The sequence below is a fragment of the Triticum urartu genome, chromosome 3A (assembly GCF_056163025.1).
Source record: "Triticum urartu cultivar PI428250 chromosome 3A, HENAU_Tu73, whole genome shotgun sequence".
NCBI classification, from domain to species: domain Eukaryota; kingdom Viridiplantae; phylum Streptophyta; class Magnoliopsida; order Poales; family Poaceae; genus Triticum; species Triticum urartu.
In genome coordinates, this window is record NC_141875.1 from 28,432,232 (window position 1) to 28,446,509 (window position 14,278).

At 44.9% G+C, this 14,278-nt stretch overlaps 1 long non-coding RNA gene across 2 annotated transcripts; it reads left to right on the top strand.

Moving 5' to 3' along the window:
• The first annotated feature begins 2,613 nt into the window (after positions 1-2,613).
• Positions 2,614-4,538, top strand: LOC147978157 (uncharacterized). Of its 2 annotated transcripts, none has more exons than XR_015599545.1 (3): positions 2,614-2,886; positions 3,054-3,119; positions 4,364-4,538. It is a non-coding gene; the product is annotated as an uncharacterized LOC147978157 (long non-coding RNA). The 2 variants fall into 2 exon arrangements; XR_015599546.1 differs by lacking the exon at positions 4,364-4,538 and adding an exon at positions 3,194-3,331.
• Positions 4,539-14,278: the final 9,740 nt, after the last annotated feature.

Consider the following 14,278-nt stretch of genomic DNA (forward strand, 5'->3'; position numbering starts at 1 on the left):
CCGTGCAAAACTCTCTCCCGTACCGTAGTTGGGGAAAAACAGAGCGGAGACTTTGTTGACCTAGCACCGATTTCGTGTTCTCGTCGGTTTATTTATATCCAAAACATTAACGTGCGCATCAAAGGCGCCTCCTCACGCGTTCACATTCCTCGCGCGTTCGCATGTACGACAAAAAAATGCATCCATCAGGCTCCCATCGGCATCGCTCATCCCCGTCTTTACTCTGGCGAAGTATAAAAAAAATTCCATCAGGCTCCCATCGGCATCGCTCATCCCCGTCTTTACTGTGGCGAAGTATAAAAAAACTAGCGATGGATCCCTTCCTTCCCTTGGAAGGTAACTTCTACTTTTCTTTCGCCCCACATCGTCACATCAGCTCTCGCGCGCAACCTCCAAAGCCGCCGCCGCTGTCTCAGCCATTTCTCTCGTCTGCTCCTCCCCTTTCCCCTGCCCTAGCCTATTTCTAGCCCTCCGCCTCTCCCTTTCTTCCTCGAGTACGGCAGCGGAAGGGGGGCCGCGACGGGAGAGAGGTTCTCCACCCCTGACAGACGACGTCACCGCCTCCGACCTCGGCCTCATCTGCAGCAGCAGCACGGACCTCTGCCCGTGTGTCTCTGTCTCGCTGCTCATCCTCCGGGAGGGGACTCGGAAGGAGGGTCGTGCTCCTGGTTGGGATCTCCGTGCTCCCTCTCCTGCGCCTCCATCTGCGTTCGATCTCGTCACTGGTGAGTAGTGCTCTTCTCAGCGTGGGGATGACCTATGAGATTCTTAGTTTGAATTCTGATGTGAATGAGTAGTGCTCTGCTCAGCGTGGGGATGACCTATGAGATTCTTAGTTTGAAATCTGATGTGAATCTCCTAAAAACCGATGCAAATCTGTCTTGAGAACATAACCTTCGAATCACGGAACCTTGAGATTTTCTGAAGCTTTATTCCCAAGCCTGAAAATGACTAGCTGGCTAGGTTAATCATCGCTCTGAGGAAATCAAAATCGTCTGTGGGAATGGCCCCTCTGAATGTTCTGAACCATCCCTTGATGCCGTCTCTAGGTCCGTCCAGGCCCTGCCGTCCACTTGCTGACTTCTTCTTGGCGCAATGGGTTGAGTACGTTGGTCTGTGTTGGTCGCGAGTTATGGTCTTGTTGTAGAGGTCTTCGGCAGCGGTTGTGACGCGGCTCGGTTGCTCTGTGGCTTGCCCAATCGCCATCGGCATGAGGTTGGCCTAGGTGAAGCAAGTATTGTAGTACGCGTGGTGGGTGTGTTTGGTGGATGTGGATGCTAATTCCTGTGATTGGCATTGTAATGGCCGAAAGGCATTCTATCCGGCTTCTTTGCTGCTTCTTCTTTAATATATGATACGCATGCTCATGCGTATTCGAGAAAAATGTTCTGAACCATCCCTACCCATATAAACAAAATGTGGGAGCGGGACGGCGGGATCTGCTCCAGACGGTGCGGGACGCGCTACTGTCGCTCATGCAGCATAACGGCGTCGACCTGATCTTGTGGAGGGCGGGTGAATTATTTCTGTTCTTTATTTTTTCCCTATTCTTAACATTGGCAAACAATCTCAGGATTCCGCACATGTGCAATCTTCACAATCAATAATTCCTTGATATAGAGTCGAACCAGAACATGTATTAAGGGACCATGACATATCTAGGATCGGTATCTGAAGATGGCAAGATCTGGTCATGGCATCTGACTTTTGACAAGTCAGTATCTTCCAAGAAAATTAATCCTTCTCGGCCTCTTCGCGTGGTTCGTTGAGTGCTGGGTCGTGCCATTGTCTAACTGGGTGCCCCTCACGGCCGCCGTCTGGGCGATCATTCAGGTAGCTGTTGTTTCTTTCCCCTGTGTTGGTCAGATCATAAATGGATTCATAGTTCGTTTGATGCCATCTTACTTTTAGTATAGCATGTATAATGTCTTATCTTGGGCATTCACATGATACTTTGTAATTTCTGAAAGAGAAACAGAGTGTGAACTATAGCTTTTTATTTGTTAGGAAATTCTGATATGTTTTGTTTTGTTAAGTGCTAATAACGATTTTGAAAGTGAGATTAGCAGCAAACAACATTTTATCTAGGCCCCTAATGGTTCTGTTTGTCTTCTTAGTTCTCACCCTTTTGTATCCGTGATGCAGTATGGGGCTGTAGAAGATTTGAACAAAAGATGGAAGCACCATATACTGAACACAACAGTACAGTATGTGTTGTTTCCTTGCTCTATTTACGTTATTGTTTGTTTATGGAGATAGTCATGCTCATTTTACCTCTATAGTACCTTACAACTCCAATAAAGCCTTGGGAGGGGTTGAACAAACTTTTGATTGAAGTTCGGCCCAACTACATGGAATGGAAACTATCAAGGAAGTTCCAATCTACTGTCGAGGTGAGCTTCTGCCTGAAATTATATTTCGTACTTGGATGCAACTTAGTAGTTGGTAGTTCAAAAGGTTTCGCAAATAACATTAGATTATACTATATGCATTTGATCCATGGAAGTTGATTATGTAGAATCAAATCATTTCAAAATTCCTTTTGATTTTGTTGATTTGAGGTAGACAGTACACCTGCTGCAGTGGACTTCGTCGTCTCATCGGCATGCTCGCCCGCGACAGTACACCTGCTGCAGCTCCGGTGAGACGCTGGAGCTCATGGCGGCGCTCACGGCGGTGTACCTCATACTGTACCTCAACTAACATATTGATCTTCTACTTCTTTTCTGATCAAACTGGGAATCATACTATTCTCTTTCTGTCCAGTAAGCCCCACTAATCACTTCTCATTACTCTTTCTATCCGACGTGGCATGTGAGAGCGGAGGATAGAGGTTGCCACGAAATACCCAACCAATGCACTTGTCGATCGTCTTGCTCTTATTAGGTAGTCGTTTCAATGAAAGTATATCTGCCGCCTGTTCATTTTTCAATTCACTTTCAATAGACAGTTTGCATTATTTGTTTTTTTGTGGGAGTTGAAGCAAAGAATTTGTTATGTTTCCTTATGCTGTGAATCTGAAGTGTTTCTTGCTAACTAAGAACCCTGCACAGCTAGATGCTGCACTGTCGGCCCTCAATCCTTGGATATTGGGAAGTTTGAAGAAGCATGTGGTGTAGGTATGTTTTTGCAATCAATATATATATTTACATGCTTCTGCAAATTATAAATCATGTATCCGCATGTGGTGTAGGTATGATTTGATAATGTGGTTGTTTGGATGCAAAAAGAATAATAAATCGATGCACATTTTTTATGATCAGACGTGGAACGGCCAATGTTTTGTAATGGAGTAGCATCATTAATGCCCAATTGGACCTTTTTTTTGTGTGTGTGTATTGAGGGGGGGGGGGGGTGTCAAACTTTGTATTTATCAACTATTAGTGAATTGTCCTGCCTGTGAATCCAATGGATCGTACAGTGGACCTACGACATTGTACTATAATTGTTCTCGGAATGTTCTAAATGTTTGGTGCTTGATAAATATCAAACTTCTAGGCCCTTTCCGAATAAATTTCAGTAGTCAACAGTGTAAGTGTTCTAAAAAAAGTCAGAGGACCAACCGATGGCCTAAAGTTACATATAATCAATATTTCATGTTCTCTATTACAATAACAGTGTTTAAAGAAATAGTAATACTAGAGTTGGAAAGCATAATGCGCCTTGGATCATGTCTTTTTTTCTCATTGCCCAAACACTGCTCGTTCTGCTATATGTCCCTTCTTTCAGTCATAAGGTTTATACATGTATTGATTTAACAAGATTAGATTCACAGTTAGTTCTAATGGTGTGACATGGATTGTGTTTGTGATCTTCCAGTTTTCCTGTTTCTTCCATGCATGTGAAGGACTCATATCTTACAACCTGAAAACTGAATGTACGTCGTACAAAGGCAGCTTGGCAGTTGTGGCGCTCTTATATAGTAGAAAAAATGTTATTTGGTGAAAAGAAACATAGCCTGTGCAGTAATAAAAATAAATACACTGATCCACTTCATTTCTGAGATAAATGATTAGTGTTCAGATATAAGAGGAGATGATTTGAATTCGTCTATTGCAGCTACAAATCAATGAACAATTTCAAAAATGGAGCTGCACTATTGTTTAGTGTTAGCCTTCACAATCTTTTCTTAGACAACGTTTGATTCTGCAACACAACTCCACGCTGTGACAAGCATTTCACCAATGAACACGTTTTACAAAAAATATCACCGGCCAAGCTTTATTGATTAGGGTTTAGCATAACCGGAACACAAAGAACTTTAAAATTGTGAAATCCAACGTATTCTGCAGCGGGCGTTCTGGACGGCAAGGTGATTGTTGAGGCCTCATATGGAGGCATGACCTTGCTGTTCAATTTGCAGATGGTGCCCACCGACGCTGCTACCTCCGGAAGGTCGCAGAGGAGGCCACCCGAGCTGGACGACGCACTACCAGAATAACGGCCGCTGCCGACGGCCTTCTCTACGCCGACGGCTGCCATCGGCATAGATGGTGGTATGCCGACGGCCGCGGAAAGACCGTAGGCGTACTAAAGACGTCGGCAAACCTCCATCTATGCCGATGGGGGCCGTCAGCGTAGTAAGGCCGTCGGCGTATATTCCACTATGCCGACGGGGGCTGTCGGCATAGAGCCGCCGTTGGCACACAGGTGGGTCCGCCGACCCAGGTCCAAACGGAGGGTCGACGCCGTCACCTCTATGCCGACGGCCTTGATGGAGGCCGTCGGCATAGCTTGTACATTTTTTTTTATTTGGCAAAAAATCACGTGGGCTTTCTATGCCGACGGGGATACCGTCGACATATATATAATATGTTTTTTATTTCTCATTTTGCATTTTTTTACTAAACTTTAGATTTGATTAATTTAAATCTAATTTATATAAACTTAAACATACACAAATTATATATGAAATTGGGGCAGAATTTTCCATAGATTATGAATATCCTGTTTGTTTTTACTTTTGATTATTTTAAAATGTAACTTCACGTAATTTTGCATATAGGTCCTTATACTTAGTAAAAATCACAAGTAATTGATACTTCACTAGATTTGGATAACTTTTAAATGATTTTCTTATCATAATCTCGCACCAGGACATGATGCGTGTGTGAATGTGTTGTGACATGCGTAGACGCCCTTCTTGGGCTTCGAGGTGTGCCCCCCCTCCCCCCCCCCCCCTTCACGGACGGCAGTGCCGCCATCACTTTGAGTGGGAATCGTGCGCGTCGGGTAGAACCGGAGGGAATCTAGTGGTGGGTTGGGTCCAGGCCATATTCGGGGATGTTTCTATGGGCTGACCTATCGCAACCAGTGGAAGAGTCCACTGGTCAAAGCCCGCCAGGAGAAAGTCAAAGGCCTAGATCTCCTGGTCAACGAGGCTAGGGTTAGTCCGGTCAGTGGGGCTTCGAGGTGTAGCTATGCCACCGAAACACCGTACCGGGTCCCGATGCGTGTGTGAAAGTGATGTGGCATGCATAGACGCCCGTCTTGGGTCTTCGAGGTGTTTCCCCCCTCCATGGACGGCTGTCCCGCCGTCACTTGGAGGGGGAATCGTGCGTGTCGGGTAGAACTGGAGGGAATCTATTGGTTGGTTGGGTCCAGGCCGTGTTCGGGGATGTTCCTATGGGATGACTATCAGGGCCGTCTCCAAAAATTTGGGGCCCCGGGGCAAAAATCAAAATAGGACCCTAAATTTACATTAGGGTCGAACTAAATAATCACACGATACATATATGATGATTTTCCAACAACCAAAAAAATCAAGAACTACTGAGTTCAAACTTAATTGTGTCCTAAATCTAGCCTCGTTCGGCACTTCCCGCCTAACCTAATCAAAACAAATGAACTTATTACCTGATAGTGGAAGACCAGAGGTGATGGCGCTCGTAATTGATGGGCCGTGGGCGATCGACGGATGCCGAAGCAGGCAGGCATTCAGGTAGATCTGGCACCGTAGTCTCTGGTGGGCGATCGGAGGAAGCAAAACCAACGGGCGTTGTTGGGGCCTGTTAGCAATCAGTGCACTATGGCAAAAAAACGATCGATTGATCGATTCTCTAGACCTCATGGGCCTGTTATACATGCTGTTTTGGGCGAATGGGCTCATGAGCTTTATTTTTCCTGATTTTAAACCTACAGCTAATAGACTAATACTTAGTGATTAGGGGCCCCAAATATTTGGGGGCCCTGGGCGGTCGCCCACCTCGGCCCCCTCCATCGACGGCCCTGATGACTATTCACAACCAGTTGGAAGAGTCCACTAGTCAAAGCCCATCCAGCGAAAGTCAAACGCCTAGATCTCCTGGCCAAGGGGCTTCGTGGTGGCCTTCCGGTTGTGGCAATGCCACCGAAATAGCGCACGCGGTCTTGATGCATGTGTGAAAGTGACGTGGCATGCATAGACGCCCGTCTTGGGTCTCCGGGGTGTTGCCCCCTCCACGGATGCCAGTGCCGACGTCATTTGGAGGGGGGGAACGTGTGCATCAGGTAGAACCAGAGGGAATCTAGTGGTTGGTTGGGTCTAGGCCGTGTTCGTGGATGTTCCTATGGGCTGACCTATCGTAACCAGGTGGAAGAGTCCACTGGTCAAAGCCCGTCCGACGAAAGTCAAAGGCCTAGAGCTCCTGGTCAACGGGAATAGGGTTAGTCCTGTCGGTGGGGCTTCAAGGTGTAGCAATGCCATCGAAACACCGTACCGTGTCCCAATGCATGTGTGAAAGTGATGTGGCATGTGTAGATGCCCGTCTTGGGTGTCCGGGGTGTTGTCCCCCTCCACGGACGGCAATGCCACCGTCGCTTGGAGGGGGGATCGTGCGTGTTGGGTATAGAACCGGATGCAATAAATGTCTCAAATATTCCAGGCGGGCCCAAAAAATGCCATGTCTTGGCACATGTCATGTAATGCCCCCCTTTGAGAGAAAGACAAGTTTCGAGGTCAATGGAGCAACGGGTAGCACACTTCCTTCACAAACCGGACACATTCCCTCTTGATAGCCAGATACTACCTAGGAGATGGTGCAATCTACAAGTGGCTTTCGGTCAGGCTTCTACGAAACACACTCAAACTTTTACTAGACCCTACAAGGAACATATGAACATCGTCCTAGGTCCTGAGGATTTCCGACATCGTATGTTTTCTGTGGATTTTAACAGCTAGATCCGGCATGCCGCCGAGGTACATTCGCCCCCCGGTGGTGTGTCCTTCCCCTCCTTTTGTTGCACTAGGTATACACATTCCGAAAAGACATCATATACGATTGTACAAACCACTTTTTGACATCATTTCAGGTGGTTGTCATGCATATCTGTAATTTCCCGCATTGAAACCCTACGGATGCAATAAATGTCTCAAATATTCCAAGCGGGCCCGAAAATGCCATGTCCTGGCACATGTCATGTAATACCCCCCCCCCCTTTAAGATCACGAGAAGTTTCGAGTTCAACAGAGCAACGGGCAACACCCTTCCTTCACAAACCACACACTTTCCCTCCCGATAGCTAGATACTACCTCGAAGATGGTGCAATTTACAAAGGGCCTCCGGTCAGCCTTTTGCGAAACGCGCTCAGATTTTTACCACACCCTACAAGGGCTATATGGTGACACCATGCCCGGTCCCGAGGGTTTCCAGCGCCGTATGATTTTCCGTGGATTTTAATGGTTAGATCCAGCAACAAGTATTCAGTATGGTTTTTACACAAAAAAATAATATTTTTCGGCAATCAGAAATTGAAAACTAAATTTTGCTCGAAAATAAAATGAAAACTCCCTTCATCAAAATTGTTTTCCATTCTAAGATGCATACTTATACACAATATGATATCACTATAAATATGCCATGAATTAGACCATAACATTCGTCATTTTGCGGATGTTTTTATTTATTTTTTAAATGCAAACAAGGTGTAAATAAATATGAAATTTTCCATGGTATTGGTTTATTATTCCTAGAAGATTTGGATTTTTTTTATTTTTTTACTAAATTTTAACATGAGTATTTCCTGTTCAAAAAACTGTGCAAAGAAACACGAAATCTGTGCTGGCTTCCTATTGGTTGGAAGCAACCTCCCACGGATCGGTGACGTGGCAGGGCAGCCTACCCCACACGACACCAGCCCCACCTCTCCCTCCCTGCCACCTCTCTCCTTCCTCTCTCTCTCTCGTCTCTCCCTACCCCCGCCACCGCTGCCTACGCCGCACGATTCCGGCATGTTCCGGCGAGCCTCGCCAACGCGCAGCACAGATCCGAGCCCCCTGCCTCCGCTCTTCCCTTCCCTCCGGCCAGATCCGCCTCTCGTGGCCCCGAGAGCTCAGCCACGACCCCTTCTGATGGCTAGGGTTCCGAGGGTGGCGTCCCCTCCAACTCCGGCGCGGCGACAGCGACTCTGCTCCGCCCTCTCCGAAGCCCACCGCAAGTCCCATGGGCGGCTCCGCCTCGTGGATGGTACTCCTGCACCCGGTGGCTGCGGGGCGGACGCGCGCAGCGGGTAAACTCCGGCGAGGCGGTGGCTCCCTCCGGCGGCTCCCGCCACGGCATGACGGCGGTGCACTGCATCGGCTAAAGCACCACCATGGTGAGCCCCTCTCCATCCTATGTTCCCTCCGGTTGCTGCCATGCACATGACGTGTATTTTTCTAACTGTACAATAACACTTACTCCTCTACTGTCACATACTAGATGATTGCTACTAGACTAATAGATTAGCCTTGAATTCATCTAGTTTGGATCAAAACAGAACCATTGATTAATACTAGATGATTTTTACTGTAAATTTTGTTACAGATTTCTTTGAACTAGTTTGATTCCCTGTTGATCTATATTTTTTACTTATTCACATGCTGGACTGAATTTGCTACTGCTGTTACTCTAGTGTTGAACGAGATAGGCATTCTATTGCTTGTTTCCTTGCTTCCACAAATTAAAATTCAGTAATCTTGTTAACTGCTACCGTTGTCATGAACCACACATCTGAGATGAACTTGACATTGATTTGCTCCTTTGTCAAGTATGGATAGACTTTGCTATTCACCAGTATTCAGGCAGTTGATGTGTGCGTGTTGCTGCAGCTGTTAGGACATTGTTGGATTGTTATCACTAGTACTAGTCCTATCAAATTGCATGTGAGTGGTTCATTACCATGCTATCCAGGGGATATTCATTTTTGTGCCTGTGAATTCGTTCTTGTTGTGTATATATGTATATGTGCTAGCAACATGAGTAGGATTTAGCATCATGCTGGGCCTGGATGAATTGCATGCATACATTGATCCTGGGAGAAGTGCCTGGCTGATACAATCCTCTTTTTTACAAAGCTATTATATACTTTGGGAAATATAGTAGTTTGTTATTTACTGCCTGCACTGCAAGTATGGATGCTCATGCATGCATGCATCCAGGGTGAGTCGTACCTAGTTGTTCTTTATGCATCTCCAAGTTACTATTGAAAAAGCTCTCATAACTAGTTGTTTCTTTTCAGTTTAAAACTGAGACCTCTTTTGTTTTATCTTGAGAGCTATGACTGATGGCCAAACCGTTGTTTTTCTGTGCTAGACTCACCCCACAGCTTTGTTTTGTTTTGTGCCACCTGATCATTATGCCATCCTATTGATATTGATGCAATGGAATTTATAGTTTTGTTGTCCCCTGAGCTGAGATGCTTATCTAGTGTTTATGGCTTAGTAACTGTCCTCTGAATTTGAAATTATACTAGTATTGCTCTACACTCAGCAGCTAGCTCTGTTTTGTGGCACCTGTTACTTATGCCACGGTATTGTTTCAATGGAATCAGTACAATTCCTTTGCACATTGGGATTGCTCTGTTTGCTTCATATTATGGTGTTAATGTCTTACTAGCTAATTGTGGTGGCCGTCTGGATTGTCGCTCATAGTATTGCTGGTGGTGGTGCTGTTGTGTAGGTTGACAAAAATGCTCTGCATCTTGAGAAGCAAATATCTTAAAACTTTGACTTGGATCTCGACGGCGACGGCATCCAACGAACACAAGGTCGCTCCCAACCAACAAGTTTTTTTCTTCCAAGTTAATAATGTGGATTGTGACGTTTATCTGTGCACTGATTTTCAGAGTGGATGGCCGTACCATTTAATTTTGATTACTAGCACTAGTAGTTGTATTCAGTGTGAGCTGGAAGACTAACTGATTCAGTTTTCGAAGCCATCTTTGCTGTTCTGGTTGTGTTTGCGCAGCTCACTTGTTGCCAGTGCAGTTCTCTTACACATATTTGTTTGTTGGGATTTAATTTCTAGAATCATGTCTCTAATTGCATTCGTAAATTTCTAGCCTTAATTGTTTTTTTTTGTTATGGTCAGCAAGTATGCCGATGGTCTAACCGTCGGCGTAGCTATGCGCCAGGCCTGCCCAGCAGCTGACATGTGGCACTGCTAGGCCGACGGTTAGACCGTCGGCATAAGTTCTAGAGCTATGCCGACGGCTTTACCGTCGGGATACCTGTGCAACGTGTCAGCACATGGTTGGCTCGGTTTTGACGGCGGAGCCGTTAGGCGGAAAATTTTGCCGACGGTGCATGTGTGCCGACGGTGGTACAGACGCCGTCGGCATAGCGGCCTATACCGACTGCTTTGCTATGCTGACGACCGCCCTGGGATATGCCGACGTACGAGTTGCCGACGGGGCTATGCCGACGGTGGCCGTCGGCATAGGCCGTCGGCAACGTAGCTTATTCTGGTAGTGACGGGGCGTCTTTGGATGTGGAGGAGGTCCGACCAGAGGAGCGGCATGTTTGATGTATCTAAATATGTCTTTGTTAACAATTTTATTTGGTAACTATTATTTATGTTTGTTACTTCCATCCTGATGCCTCCAGACCAAAATTAACGAGCTTTACATACTGGTTTGCTCACTTTTGTTTGTAGAGCAGTCCAACTCATTACCATCTTATGTAGTATCTCTTATATCTGTGCCTTGTATCCTTAGTAGAGCTCAATCATTGATCTGCTTCTATCTCCCATCCCCCAGTCTTTGATCCTTATGTTTTAATGGTTCAAATTCACATCGGGGAACATTACCTTGACCAATCTCAGTGACACACTCGAGGAAGATAAAATTATGATGGACCGTATAGCGTTAGGCATAATATACCATTGTTTTTCTGTGATTCCAAAGATGTTAGCTACTACTCCTTCCGACTAAAGTTGTACTAAACTAACGACAAGTCTCAAAATCTTAGTTCAAGTTTTAGAACTCAAGAGGTATCCTATACTCTTGAAACTTTTATTAGGAGGTGCTCTCTTTAAATACATGCTTTTGCTCTACCCCCTTTTACTAGCAATTCGATGGTGCTGCTTGAATATTTTGTTCCTAATGCATGAAACACAATACATCCCTTATCTGCATAGATCTGCTTGTTCTTGAATCGGTTCAAATAAGTATGATGCTGATTTGGTTCCTTCTACTTCTATAGGTTTGAATACTATGGTCAGATTTTTCCCCAAGAATCCACAAGTTTTGCTTGTCTTGAAGAATGTATTAAGTTCATTGCAAACTTAAAGTTCAAAGAAGATATGCAAGGAAGGGCGCCGCCTCTCCCTCACCGTCCATTGTCTCAAGACACGACGTCGTCAGCAGCACCTGCTATCTATATATATGAACTATCTATCATCTTTAGCTAATCTCTAGAACATCGCCATCAGCTGCACCTGCTATCTATATATATGAACTCTACTTTTCTTTGAAGATCGTTTTTCTTTTGGAGCATGTTAGTCTTTGATTTCAATTCAATGTTGTGCTCTATCATCCACCTTGTAAGATTGTGACCTACTATCTTATAATATGCACCTATTACCTTGCTATGTCTCTTGAATGAACACTTTTCTCTAAGTTTTTGTGATTTGTACCCTGGCCTGCATATGCACGTGCACAGCTGCACAGCCAAGGCAAGTGCGCACAAGAACACACAGGAGGCGCGCCCAGGGCGCGCCCCACCTACTAGTATGCAAAGAAGAAGAGACGACTATGCACTTGTTTGGACTCAAAATCGAACAGAACCTACCGTGACTTGCCAAACAAGCAACCCCACGACCCCACCCCGTGACTCGTCGGATCCTTTTGAGCGTAGCCGTTGGATCCAGTCAACGCAAAACTGGCTGCCACATCAACGCAGCCCCACGCAAGGAGCTCCCCTGAAGCACCCCGATTCATTGTCATCTCCAGCACAACATTGAGATAAATGGATCTTTAAGAAGAAGACGGACGTGGGCGGTAATGTTACCGTCTATGAAGCTCGACTTGTGGCAAAAAGGTTTTTCACAAGTTCAAGGAGTTGACTACGATGAGATTTTCTCACCCGTAGTGATGCTTAAGTCTGTCGGAATCATGTTAGCATTAGCTGTATTTTTCGATTATGAAATCTGACAGATGGATGTCAAAACAAGTTTTCTTACCAGTTTTCGTAAGAAAAGTTGTATGTGATACAATAAAAGGTTTTGTCGATCCTAAGGATGCTAAAAGGTATGTTGGCTCCAGTAATCCTTCTATGGACTAGAGCAAGCATCTTGGAATCGGAATATATGATTTGATGGAGTGATCAAAGCTTTTAGGTTTATACAATGTTTGCTAGAAACTTGTATTTACAAGAAACTGAGTGGGAGCACTACAACATTTCTGATAAGTATATGTGGATGACATATTGTTGATCCGAAATAATGTAGAATTTCTGGAAAGCATAAACGGTTGTTTGAAGAGTGTTTTTCAAAGGAAGACCTGGATAAAGCTGCTTACATATTGGGCATCAAGATCTATAGAGATAGATCAAAACGCCTGATGATACTTTCAAAGAATGCACACCTTGACATGTTTTTTGAAGGAGTTCAAAATAGATCAGTCAAATAAGGGGTTCTTACCTGAGTTGTAAGGTGTGAAGTTGAGTAAGACTCAAAGATTGACCACAGCAGAAGAAAGAGGAAGGACGAAGGTCGTCCCCTATGCTCTTCTCATAGGCCCTATACGGTATGCCATGCTGAGTACAGCACCTGATGTGCGCCTTGCCACATGTCTGGCAAGAGGGTATAAAGGTGATCTAGGACTGGATCGCCAGATAGTAGTCAAAATTATCCTTAGAGGAATAAGGAAATGTTTCTCGGTTATGGAGGTGATAAAGAGTTCGACATAAAGATTTACGTCGTTGCAAGCTTAACACTTGTCCGGATAGCTCTGAGTAGAGATACCGGATACGTATAATGGAGCAATAATTTGGAATAGTTCCAAATGGAACGTGGTAGCAGCATCTACGATATAAAGTTTTGCGAAATACATAGGGATCTAAATATGGCAAGACCCGTTGACTACAACCTCTCTCACAAGCATAACATGATCAAACCCAGAACTCTTTGAGGGTTTATCACATAGTGATGTGAACTAGATCATTGAGTCTAGTAGACTCTAGGTTGTTGGTCACATGGCGATGTGACCTGTGAGTGTTAATCACATGGCGATGTGAACTAGATTATTGACTCTAGTGCAAGTGGGAGACTGTTGGAAATATGCCCTAGAGGCAATAATAAATTAGTTATTATTATTATATTTCATTGTTCATGATAATCGTTTATTATCCATGCTAGAATTGTATTGATAGGAAACTCAGATACATGTGTGGATACATAGACAACACCATGTCCCTAGTAAGCCTCTAGTTGACTAGCTCGTTGATCAATAGATGGTTACGGTTTCCTGACCATGGACATTGTATGTCGTTGATAACGGGATCACATCATTAGGAGAATGATGTGATGGTGAAAGTGCGTTATATCGACTAGAGGGGGGGTGAATAGGCGATTTTTATGAAAGTCTTCAAAACATGGAAGTTATGAAGACAAACAGTAGAGATATGCCTATTACTATGCAGCGGAAACTTTAAACTACACTAGCCAAGCCATGGTCAAGTATCAACAGAGTGAAAGCACAGTGACAAATAGCTGTTGTGTAATTAGGATCAGGTAGGAAGATACTATGAAGTCAAACAGATCATACACTCACGTTGTGAACACAAAAGATAGAACAGACATGCAATGACTTCATAATGAGCGATCAGTAAGTAAAACGAAGTGAAGATGAAACCAGTGACTCGTTGAAGACAATAATGTGTTGGACCAGTTCCAGTTGCTGTGACAACTGTACGTCTGGTTGGAGCGGCTAGGTATTTAAACCTTAGGACACGCAGTCCCGGACACCCAGTCCTGAACACGCAGCTCAGGACACCAAGTCCTCACCGTATTCTCCTTGAGCTAAGGTCACATAGTCCTC